Source organism: Engystomops pustulosus, chromosome 5, assembly GCF_040894005.1.
Source record: "Engystomops pustulosus chromosome 5, aEngPut4.maternal, whole genome shotgun sequence".
Taxonomy (NCBI): Eukaryota; Metazoa; Chordata; class Amphibia; order Anura; family Leptodactylidae; genus Engystomops; species Engystomops pustulosus.
The window spans coordinates 83,893,248-83,913,215 of record NC_092415.1 but is presented as its reverse complement, the minus strand read 5'-3'; the positions used below and the strand labels follow the sequence as shown (position 1 = coordinate 83,913,215).

At 42.3% G+C, this 19,968-nt stretch overlaps 1 protein-coding gene across 2 annotated transcripts in view; it reads right to left on the bottom strand.

Annotated features, from left to right (window-relative positions):
- FARS2 (phenylalanyl-tRNA synthetase 2, mitochondrial) overlaps positions 1–19,968 on the bottom strand; it is a 298,134-nt gene that overhangs the window by 86,364 nt on the left and 191,802 nt on the right. The gene's annotated exons all lie outside the window — the stretch shown is intronic.

The window sequence follows — 19,968 nt, the reverse complement described above, 5'->3', positions numbered from 1 at the left end:
GTAAGGTCTTAATTTGGGTGGTAGGTAGGAACATGTTTTCACTAATAAGGGTAGGGGGGATTCAAGTGAGAAAGGAAAAAGGGGGGGGGGCAATAAGCTGTCAGGGTACCATTCTCTTTAACAAATTGATCTGGAATGCCAAATCGCCGAAAGAAATGGCCAGCTAACCCTGTCAAAGGCCTTCTCAGCATCAGTGGCAGGTGTTGCTTCTTGGCAATCTCTATTAACCTAATCAGGCGACAAGTGTTACCAGGGAAGGTAACAACAGTGATAATTGTGCTGCCTATACTGACACCTCTAGCCGCTTTATAATATGTGCTGTGAAACCACCACTTAAAATCTCTGGTTCCCATACGCAGTGTATTAGATTATCCAAAATGGGTCTCTTGTACCGTATTTTCTGGACTATAAGGCGCACTTAAAAGCCTTGGATTTCCTTGGAAATCCAAAGTGCGCCTTATAGTCCGGTGCGCCCTATGTATGGCGCTGGGCAGCGGACCATACTTACATAGGTTCCCGCTACCGGAGACCGGAGACAGCAGATCTCCAGCGGGAACTGCAGACCACGCGGCACGAACAACTTCTGCCGCGTGGTCTGCAGTTCCCGCTGGAGATCTGCTGTCTCCGGTAGCGGGGACCTATGTAAGTATGGTCCGATGCCATCCTCCACCTCCCCCTCACCTTCCCCACTCACCTTCCCTGCGTCGCCGCTTCTCGTCTTCGGGTCGCGTCTCTTCTCCGCGTCGCGTCCCGTCGCGTCTCCGCTCCGCCCCTCCGACACGCCCCCGGACCCCGCGCCTTATAGTCCGATGCGCCTTATATATGGAATTATTACATATATAAGGCGCATCGGACTAATGCGCCTTATATTCCGGTGCGCCTAATGGCCCGGAAAATACGGTAATAGTATTATACTAGCTATCCGCCGTTTCAATAGTTTAAGTACTTGGCTGCGTTTTTGTGGAGTGCCCAAACCCCGTACATTTTGCGAAATCAAAATAACATCAGCCATTATACAATAGACCATAGTACATTTTGCCTACAACTGCACCTCTAGTTCTTGGTATATATACATTTTGAGAGTAGATTTTGTAGTTTTGCCGGAGAGCAATAAGGGATGGGAGGGCAGATGGGTTAAGTGTGGGGTGCCTTACAACTGGGAATAGTGGTCCACAAAATCCTGTAGATAAGGATATACGTGGAAGAATTTGCACACACCATATCAATACCTTCTTAGAAGCATATAACCTAACCAATAACAAGGGGTCGGATCTCGTATAGCTCCCTCTGGGTAGCCAATGGGGGGAGAACCAACCAAGATATTTGACATGTACATGGGACAAAATGTTCCACCTCAGAACCTATTCACTAACATCCCTGCGTTTATACACATACACAGTGGTATAAAATACATATGAAATACAAATAAGATAACTAAACTACAGACCTAGATTAGTCTATTTTGAAGACATAACTGAAATATGGATAGAGTCTTGAATCCTTTTTCCACATTGCTCATCACACCCTGAGATATAGATGTTAAGACCGTCAAGTTCGTATTCAGGTTGGCGCTTTTCTAGCAAACTTCTGCAACAAGGTGCTACTCTTTTCCCCCACGGTCGTCCAGGGGGAGGATTCAGGAACTGGCGGCAGGTGAATATCTTAAGCGTATGGAAGTAATGATGGGATGTCCATCTGTGGGATCCCCAGCAGAGGCCAAGCTGATGACAGATCTGTCGGCATACATATTATAATGTTCCTTCCATTCCTAGTTATCGATAAGCCAAACAGGAACATCCAGCGAAGAGGAATAATTGCGCCCCCGGCTTCAGGTGCCTCCGTTTAGCCAGTGTGGCAGGGGCCAAATCTTGAAAAAAAGAGACTGGGGTTCCCTCATATTGAAAATAACCTTGCTCTCTACTCGCTTCAAAATACTGCCACTGCATCCATATAGCTTAGGAAGCCACATCCCTGGGGGGATCTTCAGGTTTGGGTTTGGCCCAAAAGGCCCTTTGTATTCCTCTCAATTCTCAAGGCGTGCGCACACTCCGAGCCCAGAAACACTGAAAACATGGCACCTGCTGCATCCTGAAATGCCTTATGGGTAACAGATTCCTGCAATCCTCTAATTCATACATTATTCCTGCGGCTACGATTTTCTTGAACCTCAGCACGCAGAAAAGCATCATAAATCAGCTAATAGTGTCTCTTTAAATTTAGAATCAAAGTGGAGCATTTCTGTTTTTAGGATCTCAATTTGCTCCAATATTTTCCCCAGATGTTTAATGTTTGTTTTAATTTCTGGCAGGTCTTGGGCAATCGGACTAAGAGCCTGAAAAATTATTTTTTTAAATAAATCCCCTTGAGGCTGGTACCTGAGTGGCTTCAGCTCCTGTATTAGAAAGGCCGCCAGCACTCACAGATTCTTCCTCAGCCTCATGGCGCTTCAATGTTCCGGGCCCCATCTTGGATATTCTGGCTGGTGAGGAGAGCTTTTTCTTCAGATATTTCCCTATATCTGTCAGTTGCCGCTGCCCTTTGAAAGGTTCTGGGGTGTCTGTGGCTTTAGATTAGTCTGACTTGCCCATTGTGAGTCGAGTCTGGTGGCTGTAACAGGTCCCGAGGTGGAATAACAGCCAGGAGCTCTCTGCTACACGCCCATCGCTGCCGCCGACAAACTCCGCCCCCCCCCCTCAACTACTATCTTTTGTGGGGTTGTTACACAAGTATGTATACAGTTTTAGTCTGCTATATCACATTTTTTAACAACTATGTATATTTAATTCCATTGGTTATGGGATCGATTCCTCAGTTTACTTTTGAAAGACCATGTGTATGCTTTTTTCACACCATCAGCTTTCAAACCAAGAAGGAACACTTACAGCCAGCATGTCTTCAAAATAACCAAATTGTGAAAATCCCTTGTACACAGAAAACGCTAAAAAGGTATCTGTGATTCATTTTAGATTAATGAAACCCTCAGTGAATCAGCTGTGAAATCAAAGGGATTTCACAGCCTGTTATATGAATAAACCTGTCAAATGAATTAATTTTCTGCAAAAGAGATGCAAAACAATATGAGGGAACTACCAGAACACACAGATGACTGGCATATATTACTTCGCTCATAAATTGCCAGACTGAATGAAAAGCTTCACATCATAGTCCCCTAGTAAGCAATTATGAGTGTTACTGCACAAAAAAGAAAAACACTTTGGAATAATTGTTTTTATATGCTTGTCGCGAGCACAGAGCCTTAAAGACAAGACATTCTTTAGCCTATTTACGGAAAAAAGCCTGAAATAAATGTGCAGAACTCCAAGCTCTGGAACTCTACACAGATAACCTGTCTTTAGGGAAGGAAATATCTTTACCCATTTATGACCTGTGTGTAGCTCATCTAGATGTCTTTTATTTCATTGCTTACCTATGCTTGTCATTGCTAAATTCTTACAAAGCTTTCTCTTTAGTGCTAATTTTGAAGCATAACGTTGTAAATGGTTGCATGTGTAAGGGTTTGTTTTAAATCTGTGTAAAATTTTCAATTTCATATTTTATTATTCTCAAATATTCCACTCCCTACATTCCAAAAGACATAACTTTTTTTTTCCTGTTTTCAATAGGGATTGTAATATGCCCTGGAAGAATCTGAGACACTCAGCTTCTATGGCAAATATGGCATTTTTAAAATTTTATTTAAGGAAATCTACCTTCAAAATCAATCATGATAAACCAGGGTCATTTGCTCATAGATCTAGGTACCATGTGCTAATCTTATATTTGTTATCCATGTCCTCCTTCCTTTGTGCTGCAGATTCACAGGCCTGTTACACTGTCTCCCCCTGCTCCTTCAAGTCTTCCCCTGCCTGCTGTAATCTCAGTACTGCAGAGAAAGTTTTAGCACAAAATGGGACAGGGATGTGCTCCTACATATTCTAACAGCCTATGATGCTAGAGCATGGAGGGTACTTCTGACTCATTAAAGGGGTTATCCGGGTTTTAAAAATTACTGAGGGCAGGGCTGGGGAGGGCTATTTAAAAATAATAAACATATACTTGCGTCCTCCGGCGCCACCGATGTCCCGCGCCGTGGTCCCTCTGATCTGTGCCGCTGTTTGTTTACAGGGGCACAGAAGCCGCGCACAGGGGGCTTCTGGTCCTCGATGTGGCCGGCTCCTCCCATCCGTCCCTATCTCTCAGCGTTGTAAGCGCTGGGAGATGGTGTCAGATGGGAGCTTTCGGACGGCCGGAAGCTCTCTGTGCGCCCTTCTAATCAAACTGGCGCACAGATGAGACGGTACATGTTTATTATTTTTAAATAGCCCTCCCCAGCCTGGCCCTCAGTAATTTTTAACACCCGGATAACCCCTTTAACCCCTTTACTAATACTACGTCACATGCCGGCTGGGGGCGCATAGAAAGGCCTCACGGGCTGAGCCCTCTCCATAGCCGGTAATTGTTTGCTGCATATTGCAGCAAAGGCTTACCGGTAACACCCGCGATCTGTGCCAGCGACGATCGAGGATGACTTCCCGCTGATCGGCACCGGAGCCTTCAAAAAGAAGCGACCATCTTGCCGAGGATCGTGACTTCATCGGGGAACAGCGATCCGTCGCCATGACAACTTCGGGTCTTTACAATCATTCATTACAATCAGCACATTGTAATGAATGAGGAGGAAAATCCCCATATACTGCCAAAAAATAGTAAAAAAAAAAATTATAATAAAGCATAAAGCATAAAAATTCAAATCACCCACCCCCTTTCCCTAGAACGGATATAAATATAAATAAACAGTAAAAATCTTAAACACATTAGGCATTGACGTGTCCGAAAATGCCCGATCTATCAAAATATAATAACGTTTTTTCCCAGTTACGTTTAACCTCGTAACGGAAAATAGCGCCCAAAGTCGAAAATGGCACTTTTTTGCCATTTTAAAAAACATATATATAATAAAAAGTGATCAAAAGGTAGTACAGTACTAAAAATGATAACATTGAAAACATCACCAAAACGACACCTCCCAAAGTTCCGTACACCAAAGTATAAAAAGGAAATAGTTTGTTTTTTTTTTTGTACAGGAGGTTTTAATTTTTGTAAATGTATAAAAACATTATAAAACCTATACAAATTTGGTATTCCCGTAATTGTACCGACCCAAAGAATAAAGTAGACATGTCATTTGGGGTGTACAGTGAAATCCAAGCCCACAAAAATACGGTGCAAATGCGGTTTTTCACTAATTTCACTGCATTTGGAATTTTTTTTCCTGCTTCCCAGAACACGGAATACACATGGAATATTTAATACCATCATTTTGAAGTGTAATTTGTTACGCAGAAAATAAGTCACAACACAGCTCTGTACATGGAAAAATAAAAAAGTTATAGATTTTTGAAGGTGGGGAGTGAAAAATGAAAACGCAAAAACGTAAAAAGGCTGCGGTGGGAAGGGGTTAATATAATTTTAAAAGTTGATTTTAGAAGGAAGAGGCCATGGATAACAAATAAAACATTACCACTGTAATGGTACCTAGATCTTTAGGTCGGTATGATCAAAGACATACCAAATTCATATAGGTGTTATTATGTTTTAATACAATTAAACAATTTAAATATTTTGTACAAAAAAGTCTGTGTTTCGCTAAGTGTTACCTTTTTTATCTTATTTTTATTATTTCTAGAGAAAGGGGAGAGATTTTAACATTTATTTATTTTTTGTACTTTCAACCCCTTCCCGACTTTTGATGTAATAGTACTGCATGGCGGGAGGTACGTTCCCGCATTTTGCAGTATTATTACGTCATGTTTCTGGCAACATCGGGAGCATCGGGTGCTGGCTGTATAAGAGAAAAAAGGCAGGTTGGAACGGCACCGTGTAGAGAGTCGGGTGCAGGTCTTCTCAGCGGGTCTGACGTGACACGCTAGGGACAATCGAAATAAGGAAGGTAGAAGCAGCACTCCAGTATCAAGTGAAAAAACGGTAAATTTAATCCACCATAGATGCGACGTTTCGCCTGATCATTACAGGCATTTTCAAGCATAGTGTTGGTCAGGTAACAGCTGACTTAAATAGGCGGCGTTAATCCACGCCGGAACACGTGACATATCATACAGCGTATCTCAAACATATTATTACAGAAAACCAAAATGTAAAGTGCTTAAAGTGACAACATAAGGTGCATCAAGTGCAAGACAAAAGTGTATTATTAATAATATAAAGTGCATTAATTGACAAGGGCGCTATCAGCATATACGGCACATTAGGTCTATATAAAGATGCAACCTCGATCGTGCAAAATGCAGTGTCCAATAAAAACAGTCCATAGCGAGGCATCCAAAAAAGAAGATTCTTTAACGAAACTTGTATAGGCTCACGGATCCAATGTCGGTCTGCAGCTGTCAATCAGCCCAAAGTCCCTGTATAGAATCCGAGGCTTACGCATGCGTGCAAGGGTTGTATGTCCACATAGTATCCGTCTTCATTAAAATATTTATTCAACTCCTGTGCAGCTAAACTCACGGGCGGACTCAGACAAACCAGGCGGGACCTGTAAAAGGTGCTGTAAAAGGGAAAAGGAGGAAGACAGGACCACCCAAGTATGTTACAGCTGGCACCCGTTTCAAGCACCCGCGATAGGAGTTTCCTCCGATCGCGGGAATTAACCCCTTACATGCCCCGGGGCATGTTGCAGGTTCCTATAGAGCTCTAGTAAATATCTGACACCCTGCTTTTAGCTAAAAGTAGTTTCCCTCAGATCCCCATAACATCTAAGTTATAATCTTGCCTGGTATCTATACAGCTTTGGAGCGAGTCTAGGGGGGCATGGCCTGATGTCATGTGACCAGGGGGGCATGGCCTGATGTCATGTGACCAGGGTGACATAATCAAAGGTCCTTAAGTTACTTAATATGAACACTATACCCCATGTATATTTCTGACCACATAAAACAATCACAGCAGCCTCCATGGACTTCTACTCCTTTCCATGCAGGCTGCTGTGATTTCATGTGATAAAATATGCTGTGATTTCATGACATATATGCTTAGTGCACAGTTGCTAATGCTACAAAAGCTATAGGACCTGCGATGATGTCACCCTGGTCACATGACATTATAGCAGCATACAGCAATAGGAATGGAGAGAAGCTGCTGGACTCAGCCCGAGGAGGCCACACCCTCCTGGACTCGCTGTAGCCATGCTTAGTTACCAGGTAAAACTATAAAGTTGAATATATGGGAATCTCAGGGGAATAATTATTAGCTACAAGCAGGGTGTCAGATAGTTACTAGGGCTCTATAGGAATCTGTCGCTACCTGTATTTGTGATACATTCCCTATACATATCTAATAAAGTAAAAATAAAAAACAAAATCACCAAAACCCCCCCCACATATTTGGTATCGCCGCGTCCGTAACAATCTGCACAATAACATTATTGGACCCACTTGGTGAGAGCCATAAGAACAAAACTCGAAAAACTTTCAAAAAATGTAAATTTTGCATAAAATCCCTTCACAAAAATGTTCTAAAAAGTAATCATAAAAGGTTACGTACCCCAAAATGGTATCACTGAAAAGGACAACTCAACACGCAAAAAATAAGCCCTAAACCAGCTCTGTCAACCAAAAAATATTAAAGATATGTCTCCGAAAAAACTGGCAATACGAAAATAAATGAGATTTTCTCTGTATTAGTTTTTCTTCAGTAAAATTTTTAAAATATATACAAAACGATATAAATGAGGTATCAACGTAATTGTATTGATCTATAGAACAAAGATAATATGATATTTTTACGGTACGGTGTATGGCCCCAAAAAAATACAAGAGGAAAGGACCCACTAAATAAAGTATTTGTAAAGTGCATGTCGCAAAAAATAAGCCCTTATTTGTCCAAATAAAAAAGGACAATGCATAATCTGCTCTGAATGGCACAGCTTCCCTTCAATGCCCTGGCGTGCGCCCATACAGCAGTTTACCAACACATATGGGGTATTGTTACACTCAGGAGAAATTGGGTATCAAACTTTGTGGAGCGTTTTGGTATTTTATCCACTGAGAATTTGTAAATTTTTTGAAAAACTGATTCATTTAGCAAAAAAATGTAAATATCAAAATTGCATCCGATTTTATTTAATCCCCTGTAAAACAATTAAAGGGTTAACAAACTTCATGAAAGTTGTTTTACAGACATTAAGGAGTGCAGTTTCTATAATGGGGTAATTTATGGGGTTTTACTTTTACTTAGGTCTCTCAAAGTAACTTGAAACAGTAGCAGGTCCCAAAAAAGAATGATTTTGTATTTTTTATGAAAATTTTAGAAATCGCACCTAAAGTTCAAAGCCCTATAACATCCTACAAAAATGAGAGAATGCAAAAAAACCATGGAGACAAAAAGTAGACATTCGGTTAATGTTAATTATCAAGTTTTGCTGTTACGACTACATATGGAAAAAGTAGAACATTTTCAATTTCAAAAATTGCGACTTTTTCAAAATTTTCCAAATATAATTTTTTTTCATAAATAAGCACAACACATACCAACAACATTTTACAACTAACATGAAGTACTAAGTGTCACGGAAAATTCAAAACTTGGATATGCTAAAGTGTTCCAAAGTTATCCAAAGTTAATGACGTCGTTTGCTCGTGGCATTTAAACGGTTAACACAGATAATTAAGCAAAGACCCTGTATGTATGAGGAGGGTGCAGCCTATGAGCCCTCATCCTTAAAGGGGACCTACCACCACGATTCTACCTCTAAAGGTAGAACGGGTGGTAGGTGGATGAATGGGACGTAAGGATAGCCCTTTTTGGGCTAATCCTTACGTCCCGGCTATCCTTTTGTAAACTTTAATCAGTTGATATGTTAATTTAATTAAGCGGCTACTGGGGCGTGGAGTAGCCGGACATGAGGCTACTAGTCGTGGCTACTCCACGCCCCAGTAGCCTTGTTCCTCCGCCTACCGGGTAATCTTCGGCGCGCAGCACCTCGTAGCTGCGCGCCCTCGTGCGAGCACCCGGTGTCTGCGCATGCGCAGTAGCGCCGGCCTCGGAGCTACGGCCGCGCACCCGTAGGCCTGCGTCCTGCGCATGCGCAGAATGCAGGATATATGCGCACGAGGGCGCGCAGCTACGAGGAGCTGCGCAACGAAGATTACCCGGTAGGCGGAGGAACAAGGCTACTGGGGCGTGGAGTAGCCGCGACTAGTAGCCTCATGTCCGGCTACTCCACGCCCCAGTAGCCGCTTAATTAAATTAACATATCAACTGATTAAAGTTTACAAAAGGATAGCCGGGACGTAAGGATTAGCCCAAAAAGGGCTATCCTTACGTCCCATTCATCCACCTACCACCCGTTCTACCTTTATAGGTAGAATCGTGGTGGTAGGTCCCCTTTAAAGGACATCTACCACCAGGATAAAGGATTATGAACCAAGCACACTGACATACTTGTGTGTGCCCCCTCTGTCAGTTTATGCTCTTCTTTAAGTTTTTTATGCCCTGGTTTTTGAGAAAAAAAGGTTTTACAACATATGCAAATGAGCCTGAGGGGTTCCAAGCTCCATTGACATCTATAATACCCAGAGCCCCTAATGGTCATCTACATTATTTGTAAAACTTTTTTTTCATAAAAACAAGGTCCAGAAAAGCTAAACGAAGAGCAGATCTTGACAGAGGGGCACACACCAGCATGTAAGTGTGCATAGTTAACAATCCTTCATCCTGATGGTAGATGTTCTTTAATGACTGTTGAGCAATTTAATATTTCTAAAGTATTTTATAATTCACAAAAAATACTTTCTACCTAAGTCCAGGAAAGTTTTCTTTATTCTGGAGAGCTATTTGTATACTTTTCCCAGGAAGAAGTGCGCTGAAAACTGCCTACTAGCTGGATCCCAACAAGAAGAATCCCTATTTTGTAAGGCAATAAAAACTTTTTTCAATTGCTCTAAGCATGATCATCTACAATTAAGAAGCTATAAACACACTGAAAAAATACTGCTGTGCAAGAGATTTAGTATTTAGTGCAGTTTTTATAGTAAAACTTCAAACCAAATTCTAGTTGTCTGATGTGAAGCACATTGTAAGTAAGGTAATAGGTTCCAATTCATATTATCTTTTTTAGAAACATCTTACCAAGAAAGGCATTCTACTATGTACTATTCATTTGGTCGTTTGTAAAGATGTGGTTGACCTAATGCTGTGTTTAACTGTAAATCATTTAAAGTGAACCTGTCAAGAATGTAACATGTTCCAATATGCTATGCTGATTTTAAAAATGAATTTTTCAGTATTCTGGATCATTTCAGTACTTTATGCAAGGTTGATTCAAATTGGATCTCTGCCAGTAGTATGTGGTGAGTCCCACGGGAGAGGCAGCTACAGCCTGTGTCAGTCTCCTCTGCACCGCACTCATGCAGCTCTCGAATCCCTCCCCACTTCCTGTCATGTGCATTGAGCAGGCAGGGGAGGGAGGGGGATGGTGTGGAGTAGAAGAAGAATGCATGAGGAGCTGCAGCTGCCCCTTCCCCGGGACTTACTACATGCTGCTGGTAGGGAGGCAGGTAATGTAAATTGCAACCTGGCACTATCTAAAATAAGACATTCGTGTAGACAGTTTCGTTTTAAAGGGGCTCTCCAGCCATTTACTTTGAATTTACATTGGTTTATACTTATCTGGCTTGCCTCCCTTTCTGATTCCGTAGGAAATTACCTGTAGTTTTGTTGTGGTACATGCCCAAACTCTTCCTGCTTGCCGATAGCCCTGCATACACATGTATTACACATGAACAGGGCGTGTGCCGGGTATTGCAGAGTGCAGGTGCGCACCGCAAAAGATCATGGGACTTTAAGTCCGGAGGAGGTACGCCACAGCCATCTTGAATCTTCAATCATTCTCAGAAGGTAAGGGAGAAAAGTGTGTTACAAAGTAGATTACTGCAAATTCTTGAGTATAAGCTGACCCTTGTATAAGCCAAGGTCCTTAATTTTACCACAAAAAACTGGGAAAACTTAGAGACTCAAGTATAAGCCTAGGGTGGGAAATGCAGATGTCACTCTCTAATAAAATGTCCAGCAGCAGCCTCCCATTGTTAATGAAATGTCCAGCAGCAGCCTCCCATCATTAATTAAATGTCCAGCAGCATCCTCCCATCATTAGATGTCCAGTAGCCTCTCCTCTTTAATAAAATGTCCACGGCCACCCCATTTAATTCAATGTTCGCACCAAGCCCCCAATGAATGAAATGTCCAGCAGAGCTACCCCCATTAATAAGATGTCCAGCATCACCATTCCCCCGCATGGATCAGATATTCAGGAGACAAAATCCCCCCAATAAATGGAATGTCCAACCCCTTTAAAAAAATAACTTTAATACTCACCCTCCAACGCTTACCCCCTGCGTACTCTTCTCCATGGCAGCTCCTCTTCTTGTCTTCCGGATTGACGGCAGCGCGAGGAGGTGCATGTCTACGCTTTCTCCCTATGCATACACTATGATGTCATAGTGTGTGCAGGGGTAGAGAGATGCTTTAAGTAAATCGCATGATAACATTTGCCCCACAGGAATTAACCCATCCCCTGAGTTGGTGCTTCTGTCCATGTTTCCTGTACCTGTATTTCAAAATTTTAAAAGAGCTCACTCCCCCATTTTCTTATAGTTATGAGGTAAATAATTCCTCTATTATGGAGATCTACTGAAGCTCTTTCCAGGGTGCAGTGGATATAGGCCCTGAAATAAAAGGCACCCAAGAACTAGGTAGATTTCCTCCGACCTCCCCTCACCCCAGACTATCATTCCCCTGTCTTGTTGTATTTGTCTTTGTCTCCCCTTGAGTTTTCCAGTTATTCCAGGCCTTTTGAGATCAATATAGTTCATTGTTTTCACCATATTTTATATTTTATAATATTGCTCATTGCTTCAATTACTGCTTTTCCATACTTTCATGTACAATGCAGCCTTGGCCCAGATATATTTAAGCCCCTGTGGCAGTTTTGTGTCTGACTTCGCACATTTTTTTGCACATTTGATCATATATTTAAGAAGTTTCTGCGACACATTTGCACTATTTTGCACTGAAAGAGGCGTTACGATGCACAGTTGGACAGTGCGCTTATCACACAGTGTCCGACAGCATTGTGTCGCATGCCCTATGTTAAAGGCGCACCAAAAAAAAAGTTGGTGTATTCTGTTGGAGAAGTGCAGGAGGTGCCGGATTCATGAAGAACGTGAGACACGTGCCCACTATTTTTGATAAATGTGGGCAAATGTGTTTGTACTTGCCCATAATACATAGCACTGCAAACTTTAATAAAAGAGTTATTGAACCACAACAGAACTAAAGAACAGTGAAGTGCAACATCTGAAATGGATCACTAGGTTATCCTGATGAACAGTAAATTGCTCTCTAACTATGCGTAAATCAATAGTACAAGCAAATAAAAGAAGCATTCTTGAGAAAAAAGATTTCTGCACTTATCTGCCTCTTTCTAGCTCCCACATACTTGTGCACAGAACTTGATAACAGCCGATATAAAGCTTTCATAAAGCCGACATGGATACTGTTTAGTAGTTCTGTAAAATATTCTCCATAAATGTTGAATGAGTGAGAAAAGTTACAGTTGGGAGCAAAACTGACTGGAATTCTCCATTTTGGTTAAGGGGAAACATCATATCAGCAAATCTCCACCAAATAGCTTGGAGACGACAAAAAAAAAATTAAAAATGTCCATTTGTCCAGAAAAAAAGTGCTTCTGATGAGAGACAGGCTATTGATTTATGCAAAGTTTGTTTAAAGGTTAATGACCATTTCCTATTTATTATTTCGCTCACAGATATGTCAATACTACTAGTGATAGAGATAGCATAATTTAACAGTTATCTGTCCTAAAGATCAAATGATTTACAAAAAAAACCTGGCTGGCCTGCAGAACTGTACCCACTGAACAAAAATATTACTATTATATTACTACATTATTAAAACTATGCCTACAGGCATCATATCCCTTGGTACATCAGCGGATTGTATTTGGCTGTGGTCATACTAGGTTTGGTTGATATTACAGTGCACATCATCCAATGGTGGGTACCAGAAACCAAACAGCTCAGTTTGCAGGAATCTATGAGCTGCAAACTGCATTTGTTCTAGGGAATAGGTCAGCCACCCAGCAACAGCTAATGGGTGCCATTGGCTGCCTTCTGTTAATTCCGTTGGTACACTTAAAGGGACCACTACAGCGCTCTCTAGCTGCTGTGGTCACGTGGTGTGTCCTGAGCATGCGGGCACACTCTACCTCAGATTTTTTCCCAGAAGGCTCAACGGCCTAACTTCTTCCTTAGAATTCAAATTTTAGACACTCAACATCTATGTAAGACCATTTGTGCCAAGACTGCCAGATATTTGCAATACATTTACTGAGTTGTCAAGCTTTCAGCTTATGTTCACTCTACATAAAAAAAAAATTTGCCTGGAAAAAAAAATAAGAATCAACTGGAAATAAGACATAGACTTAACGACAGAAGAGAGGAAGGCCTGCTTATTCTGTTCTTGCACTGCTATTTCTTAGCTTCTGTCGCATCCTGTTGCTTGGGCCATTTCTGTGCCTTTGATCCTATTGGAATAGAATCCCAGAACAAATGCAGCTCATAGATTCACGCAAACTGAGCTTTCTCGTTCAGGAGGCAGCCACCCAGCACCAGCTAATGGGTAGATAAGCGCACACCTGGTAGTGGCTCTCATAGGGTCAAGTCTTTCCCGTTCAATTGGTCTCCAATAATATTTGACAAATGTGCATTTGAATGACCATCTAGATGCTGTTAGTATCATGTCCAATGGTATTTTCTTTGCTATTGCCTTAGTTGCAGAAGCGCCTTTGACTAAATGTGCACTGAAGATGTCAGTGTCTACACCCGCCTTGCTCATTGCTTCAAGAATCCAACCTCTAATGGTGTTTTGAGATGCCTTCCTAATCGGGGCTCTAGGTATTTCATCACCGCAGGACCATGCATAACCCGGGGTCCAACGTATGCCAAATTGAATCAATCTCCACCAGACTCTAATCTATGAGTGAGGTTTTCCTTCTACCTTTGTATCTAGAACATGTTTTTGGTCTCAAAGACCAATTTAGTAGTTTGTTAGTCTGTTCTGTTAGTTCTGGGTATCTGAACAGCTTATTAATGCAGCAATCCACAATAATTGCGGAACTTGTTATAATAGATGGACCCTGCATGCATTCCGCTGTGTTCATCAACTGCCAAAGTGAGTAGACCTGGACTAAATAAAAATTTTTCTCCTCCTGAACTTTCTGAATTGTGTGTGGAATTAAATTTGGGGAAGGAAAGGCATATAGGTCCTGCAGAACCTGCCAAGGAAAGCATGTTGCATCCACTAGCCCCTGAATCTCAGCCCATTTTTCTCCGGACACACTTAGGTGAAACATCCTTGTATCTATGTGAAACCCTAAAAATTTTAGGGACCAGGTCAGATCTAAAACCGATTCTTTATGTTTAATTGGAAACCCGCCTTTTTCAACAGATCTATTGTTGTATTTCTATGAATAGTCAACTGGACCGGATCTAAATGGAAAATTAGTATATCATCCAGATACACTAGGCACAAGATACCTTGTGTTCTTAAATGTGTTATGATGGGTTTTAACACTTGTGTGGACGTATATGGAAGCCACACACCATGACATTTCACTGGTATATGTCACATCTACAATAAAACTGGAGTAATCTTGTGTGTTTTTTGGCAATAGAAATCATGTGGAATGCGTCTTTTAGGTCTACTTTTATTACATGTATGTCTTTTTCCATTGAAAGCCAAAGAAGAGGCTAACTGAGTATATTTGATGGTGAGCTTTCGAGAATACTAGTTCTCTTCGTCAGACATGATGTTATGCATGAAACAGAAAATTCACAGCATTTTATACACACTAAACAGTGATCATCAAAGGATATTAAAAAAACCTTTAAAACAACAGATTGATAAAAACAGGGACATCTCATTTACAACAGGGGCAAAAAGGAAGGACTCATCCCAAAAGGCTTCGCACTACGTAACCCAACCCGGAATACTTACAACAGTCGATTTGCAGAATGGCTGTGCACAACATGTTTAAGATTCTCTATAACAAGAGGAAAATACAGGAGGAAATATAGGCCCTAAAGACAGTACTGGAACATGACACAGAGGAGATGAAGGACCAACTCCAAATATATTACCAAAAACTTCAGGATAATAATAATAATAATAATAATTCTTTTATTTATATAGCGCACACAGATTACGCAGCGCTGCACAAGCATGTCAAATTGGTCCCTGTCCCCATGGGGCTCACAATCTAAACAGCCTAACAGTATGTTTTTGAATTGTGGGAGGAAACCGGAGGACCCGGAGGAAACCCACGCAAACACGATATGATGATCAACAACAAAAAGAAAAAGCTCCATAGACTAAGAAAAAAATTCTCCATCACCACAGGCACAAGTGCTCAGCCAGGTCACCAGAGCTGTGTTGTGAACCTTTCCTCCTATGGTCTCCAAAGGTCTGTCCTTCTGCCCTGCAAGATCTGTGGACAAAATTAAACTCTGCAATGACATGGAGGAATTCTTCAGAAAAATAAGGCTCAGAGAATATTTCCATGACAGAGACTCTCCTCACAGCACAAATTTGGAGACATGACAGTTCAACAGCAACCCAACAAAAAGATCTACCTGGACCCCCAAATCTGGAACCAACTCAACACTGGACACATACATTGACCACTTCAGAAAAAAAGTGAAAACTGAAATCCTGGGCAAAAGAAAGAAACAAGTCAATAGCCTAACCCTGCAGGAACAAAGGGCTATTCTATCATTGAAAGCAAACCCAGATATCATCATAAAACCTGCAGACAAAGGGGGTGCAACAGTCATAATGAATACTTCTGACTATATCAAGGAAGCAAACAGACAGCTGTCCAACCCCATTCATTATAGTAAACTTGAGAGTGATCCAACAGAGGCCTACAAGAAGCAACTTATTGATATGACCAATAAGTTTTCAACTGAGATGCAACACAAGGTCAACCTTCTCATCCCAGAGGATCCCAGGCCAGGCTGTTTCTATATGCTCCCCATGATACACAAAGACGGTAATCCAGGAAGGCCTATTATTTCTGGCATTGGCACCTTGACGGAAAGTATCTCAGGTTGGGTGGAAAATCTTCTTTAACCCTTGGTCAGAAGTACTCCTAGCTACATGCAGGACACTACTGACCTTTGAAATAAAGTCAAGACTGTAGGCCCACTTCCTGATGGTACAATTCTGGCCACCATGGATGTGGAATCTCTATACACTAACATCCCCCATAAAGATGGAATAGCAGCATGCCGGGCACACATGGAGAAGCACAACCTACCACTCAGATCTCATACAATTTGTGCTCACCCACAACTATTTCTCATTTGGAGAGGATCTGTACCTACAGTGTATGGGAACATCAACGGGTTCTAGGTGTGCACCACAGTATGCCAATCTTTTTATGGCTGAACTGGAAGGTGCTTACTTATCCACATGCACCACAAAACCCATGATCTACCTCCGTTATATTGATGATATTCTGATCCTCTGGACTGCAGGTGAGGAGGCCCCAGAGATCGCGATAACGCCTCTACAAGCGTCTTTGACGCATGCAGAGGCTGATTTACTCTCCAAAAAAACCACCAAGCGTATAAATACGCTTGGTGATGTAATTGTGAAAGCGCTGTCTGGCTCTCAGCAGTAGCGATGTGCAGCTGCTAGAGTGTAAGGGACAGAGCGGGCAGCGGAGCTCAGACACAGAGCAGTCACGTGCCCTGCATACTGCCCCACTACACTGTAGAGATGTATCTGCTCCTCCCCCGCAGAAGAGGAGCTCAGGCCATGCCCCCTCAGCACGGAGCAGTCACTGTCTTCTCCCAGCTGCTCTGCATCCAGTGTCACTAGCATATAGGGGAATCACATTACACTAAAAAGGGGCGGGGCAAGGCACAGGCAGGAGGACAGGACATGTGACCACTACTAGGGTCTCTGCTCCTCCTCCCCTCCTGACCTGTGTCTCTAGTTGTAATAGATACAGCTGCACATGCGCACTAGCACACTAGCAGACTCTCAGCAGTCTGAGAGAAAGGAGAGTGGAGAAGTGTTTGATTCCAAAGGTCTTTGTTGTCATCTGTGGTGGGGGTCCTGTGCCTGCTGTGGGTGGTGGTCCTGTGCCTGCTGTGGGTGGTGGTCCTGTGCCTGCTGTGGGGGTCCTGTGCCTGCTGTGGTGATCTCACAGGTTTGTGTGACTGACCTATTCCCAGGGAGTTCAATTGATTAATAGTGGTTACCTGAGCCAGACATAAGATGTATTCAATAAAGTTCAAAATAGTTATGATTGGGGTTCTATGCATGGGTGGACTGCATGGGACACAGGAGGTGACATTGATCTTACAATGGTCACAGGAGCTTACTATCTATGAGGAGGAGGACACAGGAGGTGACAGTGCTTGTACAATGGCCACAAGAGCTTACAATCTATAAGGAGGGGGGCCACTGGCGGTGACAATGCTAATACAATTGTCACAGGAACTTACAATCTATGATGAGGAGGACACAGGAGGTGACAGTTCTTATACAATGGTCACAAGAGCTTACAATCTATGAGGAGGAGGAGGACACAGGAGGTGACAGTGCTTGTACAATGGACACAGGAGCTTACAATCTATGTGGAGGACGACACAGGAAGTGACAGTGCTTGTACAATAGTCACAAGAGCTCACAATCTATGAGAAGGAGGGGGACACAGGAGGTGATAGTGCTTATACAATGATCCAGGCATTTCAAGTAAGGTATAAAATAAATAAATAACCCAAAGACCGTAAGGCTGTGTTCACTTTAGTGAAAAATAAACAGTATAAAAAAGTGTTATGCCCTCAACACCCCAAAAAATAAATTAAATAAATTTAGAGGTGGCAGCCCCAGCCTGCTCAGTGTGGGGAGGTAGGGGGTTTATATATTTGAATTATTGAAAATTCCATACTCTTCCTCGACTAAAAATACTCCTCAAAAATGGTGAGAGGAGTATTATTACCCTTCTGGAAAAATGTTAGGACGACCTCTGGGAGGCCCTAATTCAATTCTATGAGGGCTACAACAACTTTCCCCCCACCATCAATCTGAAACTAAGCTATTCAGACAAGGAGATACACTTTCTGGATACCACCATACAGATTAAAGACAGCCACTTAACCACAACAATATTCCATAAACCTACAGACAGAACAGCCTACCTGAGAAATAACAGCTTCCACCCCAAACACACCAGACAATCTATCATATACAGCCAGGCCATACGCTACAACCGTATATGTTCAGACAAGAAAGATCTGGAAAAACACCTCCTAGAGCTCAGGTCTGAATTTCTCCAGTTGGGCTACAGACAAAAGTGACTGATAACCAAATAGGTAAAGCAGCAGCCATCAACAGAGATGATTTACTCAAATATAAGGAGACCCAATAGGAAGCCAGAGTGCCCTAAGTAGTTACTTACAGCCCACAACTGGAGATCCTACGTCACATTGCCAAGGAACTCCAACCGATTCTGCATAAAGACACAAGACTAAAAGAAATATTTCCAGTCCTTCCTCTCCTGTCCTTCCGGCAACCACCAAACCTGAAACAACTGGTTGTCCGGAGTGCCCTGAGACCTCCATCAGAAAATGGTACCTCACCCTGCCTGCAAAGGAGGTGTAAAACGTGCCAGCACATTCGCACAGGTGACCAGGTACCTGCACCTCAAACACAGCAGGTATATCAGATCAAGGGGACCTTTTCCTGCAGGTCCTCTAATGTGGTCTACCTTATTATGTGTCAGCAGTGTCCAACCACAGGCCTTTATGTTGGGGAAACAGGTCAGAGACTCCATCAACGTATGAACTCACACAGATCTGATATTAAAAATGAAAAGAATGGCTGCACATTTTTCCAGAGAGGACCACACTATAAAGATTTGCAGATTACTGTTTTAATGGGACATTTTAAGACACAGAGGGAAAGGAAAGAATGGGAGTATAAATTAATGAGGAGATTCAACACCTTACAAAGTGGTCTTAACATTCATGCCAGCTTCATGACCTCCTACCTCTGACCTGGAGGCCACAAGCAGATAAGAGCCAGGGCTCATGTGTCTCGCCTCATAGGTTTTTAATGTTTTTATTGCCATCCTGTTGTAAATAAGATGTCCCTGTTTTTATCAATCTGTTGTTTTAAAGGTTTTTTTAATATCCTTTGATGATCACTGTTTAGAGTGTATAAAATGCTGTGAATTTTCTGTTTCATGCATAACATCATGTCTGACGAAGAGAACTAGTATTCTCGAAAGCTCACCATCAAATATACTCAGCCTCAAAAAGGTATCGCCTGATTTCTTCACTCTTCTTCAACTCTCCATGGCTAACACGGTACAAATCTACACTACTAGTCCATTGAAAGCCTTAAGTCTGTGATACTCTCCATCCTGAATCTTTTCCATTTCAGGAATCTGTTCAGCGGTTTTAGGATTAGCACTAGAGATGAGCGAACATACTCGTCCGAGCTTGATGCTCGTTTGAGCATTAGCATACTCGAAACTGCTCGTTGCTCGGACGAGTATTTCGCCAGCTCGAGAAAATGGCATCTCCCACCGTTTTGCTTTTTGGCGGACAGAAACAGAGCCAATCACAAGCCAGGAGACTCTGCACTCCACCCAGCATGACATGGCACCCTTACACGTCGATAGCAGTGGTTGGCTGGCCAGATCAGGTGACCCTGGAATAGACTAGCCCCTGCCCGCGCTGCTCGCGTCATTCTCTGTCTGGATGCTGCTAGGGAGAGAGCTGCTGCTGGTCAGGAAAAGCGTTAGGGGGTTCTATTAGAATAGTGTTAGGCAGGAGTGATTCAACAAGAACCCAA